This window comes from Miscanthus floridulus, chromosome 1 (genome assembly GCF_019320115.1).
Source record: "Miscanthus floridulus cultivar M001 chromosome 1, ASM1932011v1, whole genome shotgun sequence".
Lineage (NCBI taxonomy): Eukaryota > Viridiplantae > Streptophyta > Magnoliopsida > Poales > Poaceae > Miscanthus > Miscanthus floridulus.
The window spans coordinates 92,220,735-92,229,663 of record NC_089580.1 but is presented as its reverse complement, the minus strand read 5'-3'; positions in this window follow the sequence as shown (position 1 = coordinate 92,229,663).

The window sequence follows — 8,929 nt, the reverse complement described above, 5'->3', positions numbered from 1 at the left end:
TGATCCATACATTACCACTCAAGTAAATGGCATCCATACAATAGCACGCCGTATGGACGATGAAGTAAAAACCCCCATGTTAGTACTTAAATAGCCACCTAATAGTCCTTAATTTGGGCATAAGGAAAGTGATCATTGGCACACTTTAGATTTCAAATACCTATTATATAACTATTAGTTGCTAGAGAAGGGTTTTTGGAAAACAAAAACTTTTGCTTTAAATACACTTGTGACCATTAACGTTGAATCTTGCTCTGATACCAGCTGTCGCAGAACCGACCAATTTATAAGAATACAAGTACAATGGCAATCCGCAAGGGGTCGCACTGTCATACTTGAACCCATATAAACCCAGTAGTCCGTCGAGTACCACGACGGGTCTCGATAAACGATTTACAACAACCAAGATCGTACAGGATTCAACATACATGCCACATATTACATAAAGTTCATAGATACTTTTTCATCATCAGAGTACGAATAAAAGTTATTACAAACCGAGTTTGATAAATAAAGCGGAAGCAAATAAGTTCAAAGATAAAGTTTCCAACATAGTTTGATACAGTGCCAAGCCAGATCACGGTCCACAAAAGCATGTAGAAGGATTAATAAGAAGCCTGCCCAAGGCTTACTCCTCATCCACAGTGGGATAGAAGCAACTCTTGCAATAACCATGATACACAGTGCCATCTGCAACAATGGGAAAATAAACCCTGAGTACGAGAAGGTACTCAGCTAGACTTACCCGTCATGAACCAGAAATAAAATGACTCCAAGGATTATGCAAGGCTGTATAAGTGGACGTAACTTGACAACATTTTGCATGAAAAGGCAATTGACCCATTGTACATGATTCCTTTATCAAGTTAATTATAACTATCCATTTCTAGATTAGCAACTATCCTGTGCCAAACATGTGGTATATCATTTAGAAACATACAATAGTAACCATAGTAGGTATTGTAATTCCATTTTCATCCGAACCATCATGTTTCATACACAGTTACTACGATGTTGGAGCTAGTTAAGTTTCTCACTATCCGGGAGAGACGGTGATTCGAATCGATGTCAACCAGCTGGGAATTTATTCCTAACACAAACCCAGGTCTACCAGCCATGATAGCCTTAGGTCACCTTTGGTACAACTCCGGTACACATTTTGCGGGTCCGTACTGCACCGCACAATCTGGAACACCAGATGCCAGGATGCTCAGGCCAAGCCTGCCCTTGGGCTCAGTCTGATCGTTCCCCGGAAGGAGCGCACAATAGAACGATTCCCGGCCTTAGTTGAATTACTCGGCTTCGCGGTCAGAACGAGTTATCTGGCCAGCTAAGTGAGAGGCATGCGTTCAATCTTGTCAGAAGTTCCAACAACAGTACGGTCCTTGATCGACATAGATGGGGATAGATCCACACCCAAGACCTCCATGTCTTGTTGCTTCTCTATCGACCTCCCGTCTGGTCTTGATTTACTTTTACCTCATGGTTCAGTTCCACGATGGCAGATATAGCCAACCGTGCTCCGGTATCCACCTACATCTCGCAGGTGACAAGATATCACCCGTCTTCTACCGGCCTAAGCATGGCTAAGCATTTATTCGATCCTGGACCTATACCGGTTAAAGGTGTAATATCTGGACAAGGAATGTACATGCATCAAGTGGTTTCATTCAACTCTTATAACCTAATGCATCAATCATAAATACGTAAGTAAACATTTGTAAATTACTAGGAGACTTATAATGCTCTAGGGCTTGCCTCGCAGAAAGGAAGTAGGACAGTAGTTAGGGCACTCCGGAAGCTCTTCAGGGTTCTGCTCCACGCCTTCAGGACCTGTGGCTTGCGGATCCTCCTGTTGGTTCCCTTCCTCTGCTTCTTCGATTTCCAGCAACGTGATCTCTTCCTCCGATCCTAGATGCATGATTATGGCATAAGTATTACGAATGAATAAATGTTAACAAGTGCATCATATTTATTGAGTAGGTGCATATCTCTTCTCGATTATTACTTAATTACTCCTACAATGCATCGACCATGCCACAAACAGTAGCTACTTGTTTCACTCATAACTAGAGTTCTACTAATCCAAAAACAGTGATCCTAGACTTTCTGGAAAGCTTATCAAATTCTCTACAACTTTGTTATTAACCATTTTTACAGTACACATCAGTTTCAACATGCAACTCATCGAACTCTAGAATCAGTCCAGAAACTATTTAATATGCAATATAAAGTAACGATACTTCTACTTCATGTAATCATTCAAAATTTGACCACATAGAATCTACCAACAGTTTAAGCATACCAAATACATTTAAGATCATATAATGGTGAAGCCCAAACTACTCATTTAATTGCCTTTATTATTTTATTTATATATCTAGGTTAAATAATAAATATATATCAGATGTGCTTAATAAATTCTCAAAAATTTACAGTGCCTTACTAATGCTATCAAAGGACTGCTATAAAAATTTCATGTTATTTTACCAAGTATAACATCCTATTCAAAAATGACAAGGAAGCAGGGCTTGAAATAGCATAAATGGAAAATCCTATTGAAAAGTGTCAAGCAACAGATTTCCTATTTTTCTTAACATCCATATGGTACTAGGATTACCTCCAACAAATTTCATGGATTTTGGACTCATAATTAATTTATGAAAATTCATGCAAGGATTGACTATCCATAAAAGAAAAATCTATAACTATAAATATACCCATGCACTGGTCCTCAAATTTTTACCAGAGCTCATATATGCTAAGACTAGCTTACCACAAAAATTTCATAATTTTTGGAGCACAGGAACTCTAGATATAAAATAAACAAATTTAAATGCATTCAAAAACACATTTCAAATCTCTATTTAAAAATCCCAAAATTTCTACTGTATATGTTCAGAATATATTTTTACTAAATACTACACTTCCTAGTGAACACTACAAAATTTATTTCATAAATTTAGGAGCTACCAAACTGGAGATATGAAAATCATAAAAGAAATCAAATACTGGAATCAAATGAGTTAGCCTTCAAACATGGAGTCGCTGACCGGTGGGACCCGGTGGTCAGGGGACCCCACATGTCATCGACTCGAAGTAGGGCAGGCGGCGCTGTACGCTGCTGGCGTGGCCAGAGCTCGCCGACGGCGAGGTTGCTGGCGGTGACGTCTTCGCACGGTGATCTACGGAGCAGCGCGCGTCGAACAACCTAGGTGACGGTAGTAGAGGGTGAGCGGAGCATGCCCGTCGCCGGTGATGGCGGCACGACGGAGGTGCTCAGTGGTGCGCCAGTCATCACCGGCCATGGCGAAGCTAGGAGAGGCGCGCAACAGCACCTAGGTGACTGAGCGAACCTATCTAGACGACCTACATGGCTCGTGAAGCTCCGATGAAGCATGGCCATAGTACGGTGGTGCTGAGGTGAGAGCACGGCGGCGCGGGTTGTCGCGTTCCACGCCAGCGGAGCAACTAATGAAGGTAACGTCCTAGCACTGGCTAATACACGTCCTAACCAAACGCTAACGCTCAAAACCGAAGGAAAAGCGCCGACAAGCCGAGCTGTGGCGAGCTTTCCGTGGAGGCGACAATGGCGGCCGAGGTTCCTGCGAGAGGGGAAAAACGGAAATACGCCCTCACCAAGGCACAACTGAAGCAGTCAACACGTCGAGGCGGTGGTGGTGGATGAGGCGCAATGAATGGCGAGATGGAGATGGCGGTGGTACGGTGTAGCGCGCACAAGGCGATGGCGGAGGCGGTGCTGTGCTCGGCGGCGTTGCCTGGTGCCGTGGCGAGAGCAAAGGAGGGCACTGGAGAGGGAGAGAGCGGGCGGGAGTGAGTGAAAAATGGAGCGGGCGCACGCAGGGTGATAATGGCCTGCTCAGGCCTAGCGCTGCCCGGCGGATCAGAGCGGCGGCGACACGCGGCCAACGCCGCGGACACGCGGCGGCTCTATCCTGCCGGTGTCGGCCACTGACGACTAAATCGATCGGCCGATTCAGCTCAATCAGTTAAGCGAAGCCGGCCTGACGACGAGTTTTCACGATCGTTTAACTGCAAATCCGTAGCTCCTAAGCGAAAACGATCTACATGATTTTTGTAGCCCAAAGTACCAGCTCCAACTATTGTTCAATAACCTCGTGCTAATTCACCATCAACACCGAGTTACATCGTACCAAAGGTTGGCTGTCAGTCAGTCAAGGTTCATGACTTAGCAAAAATTTGCTAAGTGTTGAACTTGTTATTTTTCCTGATTTTTGTGATCCAATTTCACACATGTTAGGAGCTGAATCATGCAATGACCCAAAAATAAAAGTTGTTCCTTATGTCAAATACTACAACTTTTCTTTAGTGAACTCCTCCATGCAAGGTCTCTAACACCTAGTTCCAAATTGGTCAAACATGTCACATTTAAAAGATGAAACACATCAAAGCATGGCTTAATGACCTATTTACCCCTAACCATGAATATCAAAGTTGTTCATAATGATATCCTAAGCATGTTTAAGCAATTTGCATGGTCACTCAATCATTTTATGTAGTAGTCACTCATAGAGCTAGTTAGGGCAATCACAGGAAACATGCCTTAAAGGCTTGATTTAGAAAAGTGACTTTCATGACAATGTTCTAATTGCTAACCCAAGTGTGGTTACATGTTTTTGTGACTCACTTCTACCAAGTACATGTTTTCATTCATGATCATTTGCATATACACATGGAAACATGAAATAATAAGAATGTTGCATATGTTTCAAGAAACACGAGATAACAAGCAATGTTTCATATGTTTCCATCAAATGTTTCAATTGTAAATGATGATTTATGAATGCTTTATGCTCATGCTCATGTTATGCAAGTCAAGTTATGCAAGGCTAACACCCGAGGTGTTACAATGATCTCATCTATCTTGGTAGATAAGTCCTATGCCAGAGGAGCCACCTCCTTCTCGATGTCCTCAGCTCAGCATCGGAGTAGCTGGGCGCGAAGCCTTGGCTCATTGTTGCTAGATTGATGTTCTCATAGTGAGAGCGACGATCGTCAACGACCGGCAGGTCCCTAGCTCTATCCCTCTTCTTAAGTAGGGAAACAGAGAAGAAGTACCTCCATAGTTGAAGTGGGGCTCAATCCCTAGGTACCCTTCGCACAGCACGATGAAGGCCGCAATGTGCTGGATCCCATTGGGGTTCAGATGCTGCAGCTCAATCTGGTAGTGGTGCAGTAGTTCTCAGAAGAACAAATGGGGAGGAATCGCGAGTTCATGCTCATGGACAGGCACAAAGGACACAATTAGCCATCAGGCGGTGCCAACACCTATTCATGACTGGGCACAAGCCACTACCACATTGGTCCTCCCATAGAGAAGATCACACTTGACGAGGCCCTCTATGCGCGCGTGGGTGACGTCAAAGCGATACCATGACTCCATGGGAGGCAAGGGCAGAAGAACGAGAGCTACGCTGGTGGAGGAAGAGCAAAGGCAATAGATCCGAACGCTGGCAGCAGAGAAGCGGAGAAGGTGAGGCTGTGGTTAGGCGTATCAAAGATGAAGGGAAAGGCCACTATTTATAAGGGAAGGTGGAGCGAGAGGCAAACCATCCACCTAGATCTACACACCCGCCGTGCCTCATCACATTGCCTCTCTGAGAAATGTGCACATGCCACCTCTAGCCGCTCCCTTGAAGGACGCACCAGATGATGGTTCACCCCATTCGATGGGCCGAGAACTGCCACGGGTAAGGAGGGATACGAAGCTAAAAACTCTCCCACGGCCAATTCAGGCCCAAGAGTTCGAAGGTTGGCCCACCGATGGGTTCCCAACCGCTCTGGGGCTCCTTTAGAGTGAGGGGTAGAAAGGGATGGGCCCACTTGCAACCAGTACCTAGGCACACGAGTGTCGTAGGCATCCCAACCCACGTTTGAGTCTTGGTCGGTTCACATCCATGTTTTTCCTCAAAGAAAGGCAGCGAGCCCTGGGACTGGTCGAACGGACCCAAGAACTATATGGATGAAAGGTCCTAATGGCTAGAGGGGGGTGAATAGACTATAAAATTTACTACAACAACACTTAGCAAACGGTTAGACAATATGAGGCGAAGCAAGTGTTGCTCTAGCCTACTAAAAATGCAAGCCACCTACCACAATTGTAGTTATATAGTCTCTATCCACACAATGGCTATGTTGCTACACTAAGTTAGTGTGCTCTCAAAGGCTAACTAAAGAGCCACATGACCAAACTAACAAGCTCTCACGACTAGCTACATAAGAGCTTGACAACTAGTTTGTGGTAATGTAAAGAGAGAGTAAGATGGTTATACCGCCATGTCGAGGAATGAACCAATCAATCACAAGAATGAAACCAAAAAGACCAATCACCTCAGAATCAAATAATGACACAATGATTTTTTATTGAGGTTCACTTGCTTGCTGGCAAGCTAGTCCTCGTTGTGGCGATGCACTCACTTAGAGGTTCACGCACTAATTGGCATCACACGCCAAACCCTCAATAGGGTGCCGCACAACCAACACAAGATGAGGATCACACAAGCCATGAGCAATTCACTAGAGTACCTTTGGCTCTCTACCGAGGAAAGGTCAAGAACCCCTCACAACCACCACAATCGGAGCCAAAGACAATCACCAACCTCCGCTCGATGATCCTTGCTGCTCCAAGTGCCTCTAGATGCAAACACTCAAGCAATGCACTTGGATTCTCTCCCAATCTCACAAAGATGATGAATCTATGATGGAGATGAGTGGGAGGGCTTTGGCTAAGCTCACAAGGTTGCTATGTCAATGCAAATGGCGAAGAAGAGAGTGAGCTAGAGCCAGCCATGGGGCTTAAATAGAAGCCCCCACAAAATAGAGCCATTGTACCCCTTCACTAGGCACTGCTCGGGTGACTGGACGCTCTGGTCAGATCGACCAGACGCACCCTATCAGCGTCCGGTCAACGAATGGTTGCCACATCATCCCTCTCTTCAAATACTGAGCGCTCGATCTCAATGGTCAAGTGATGACCGAATGCAGCATAGTGCACGACCGGACGTAGGACCCTAGCGTCCGGTCACTTCTAGTAAGCCTCCACTCACGACCGGACATGCCTGTCATAGCCCACTAGACTCACCCAGCGTCCGATCACTCACTATCTCCTCTGTGCGCTACCACGTCAGCAGGACCGGATGCACCGTTAGCGTCCGTTCATGAAGTCCTATCTTTTCTGTACAGGGCACCGGTGGCACCGTCGTACCGTCTGCACTCTACGGGCAGACACTCCACCGGTGAAGTTTCTTACCCTTGCTCAAATGTGCCAACCACTAAGTGTATCACCTTTGTGCATGTGCGTTAGCATACTTTCACAAAAACATTTTCAAGGGATTAGCACTCCACTAGATCCTAAATGCAAATGCAATGAGTTAGAGCATCTAGTGGCACTTTGATAACTGCATTTCACATGACCGGACGATCGGCGTTTGAAGCCGATGACACATGGCGCACATCGCATGACCGGACGCTAAGGTCCAGCGTCCGGTCAATATGACCAGAGCGTCCGGTCGGCCCATGTTCAGTGCAGTGAGGAGCCCAACGGCTCTATTTCGTGGGGGCTTCTATTTAAGCCCCATGGCCGGCTCAAGCTCACTCTCTTGGCCATTTGCATTGACATAGCAACCTTGTGAGCTTAGCCAAAGCCCTCCCACTCATCTCCATCATTGATCCATCATCATTGTGAGATTAGGAGAGAATCTAAGTGCATTGCTTGAGGGATTGCATCTAGAGACACTTGGTATTCATGTTTCGCTGCGGGATTCACTTGTTGCTCTTGGTGGTTGCCACCACCTAGATGGCTTGCAGCAGTGGAGGATTGGCACGAGTCGGTGATTGTTCGTGGCCATCTCCGGTGATTGTGAGGGGATTTGTACCTCCCCGGCGGAGCACCAAAGGTAACTCTAGTGGATTGCTCGTGTCATTGAGTTACCTCACTTGTGGGTAGGTTCTTGCGGTGTCCAATTGTGTGTGAAGGGACCGTGACGCCTAAGAGGGGGTGAATTAGGCAACTTAAAAATTCTAACTCTAAACAATGGCCTCTTTTTCTAACCCTAGCAAAACCTATGCAATAGATAAACTATCTAGATGTGCAAACTATGGTTTTGCTAGTGTGTTGTTATCTCTACCGCAAACGTAGTAAAGTATCAATGTAAATGCAAAAGCTAAAGAGCAAGGTAGAGATATGCAAACTCCCGTCGATGACTCTGGTATTTTTACCGAGGTATCAAGAAGCGCGCAAGCTTCCCCTAGTCCCGTTGGACCCCTCGCTAGGAATCCCTCGCAAGGGCCAAGCTCCCGGTTGGGTAACTCCATGGATAGCCTCGAGCCTTCCCACGTGCAAGTGGGTCTCCGACGTGCCTTCCGGCAAGCCTCTCCGGATGCTCCCTGCCGTCTTCACTATCAAGCTTCCGGCCGAAACGCTTGCAGGCCTTGTTCCCTCCGGTACACGGTGGCGGCCACACCACAAAAACGGTTGGTGTGATCTCGCAAGACTTCAAGCCCCTCCGAGTACAACGATGGTGCTCGCAAGCATGAGTGGTAAGAGGTATGCAAACCTCACTAAACACTAGGCCTAAACCTAGAGCAAGCGCATAAGCGGTGGTCTAATCAACCTAAGCACTTCGCAAAGCACCTACGCTAATCACCTGATGAATCACTAAGCACTATGCAAGTGGAGATCACTAAAATGGTTTATCAATACCTTGGTATGTTCCTTAGTTCACTCTGCTCAAATGGCCGGTTGGGGGATGTATTTATAAGCCCACTAGAAAGTCATCGTTGGGGTCAAATCAGCGAAATGCTAACTGACAGATGTGAGTCGTCTCGACCGTTGAGCCGGCAACAAATACGGATTGGACACTGGCCAGTGCTGGTCGCCTGACACCGG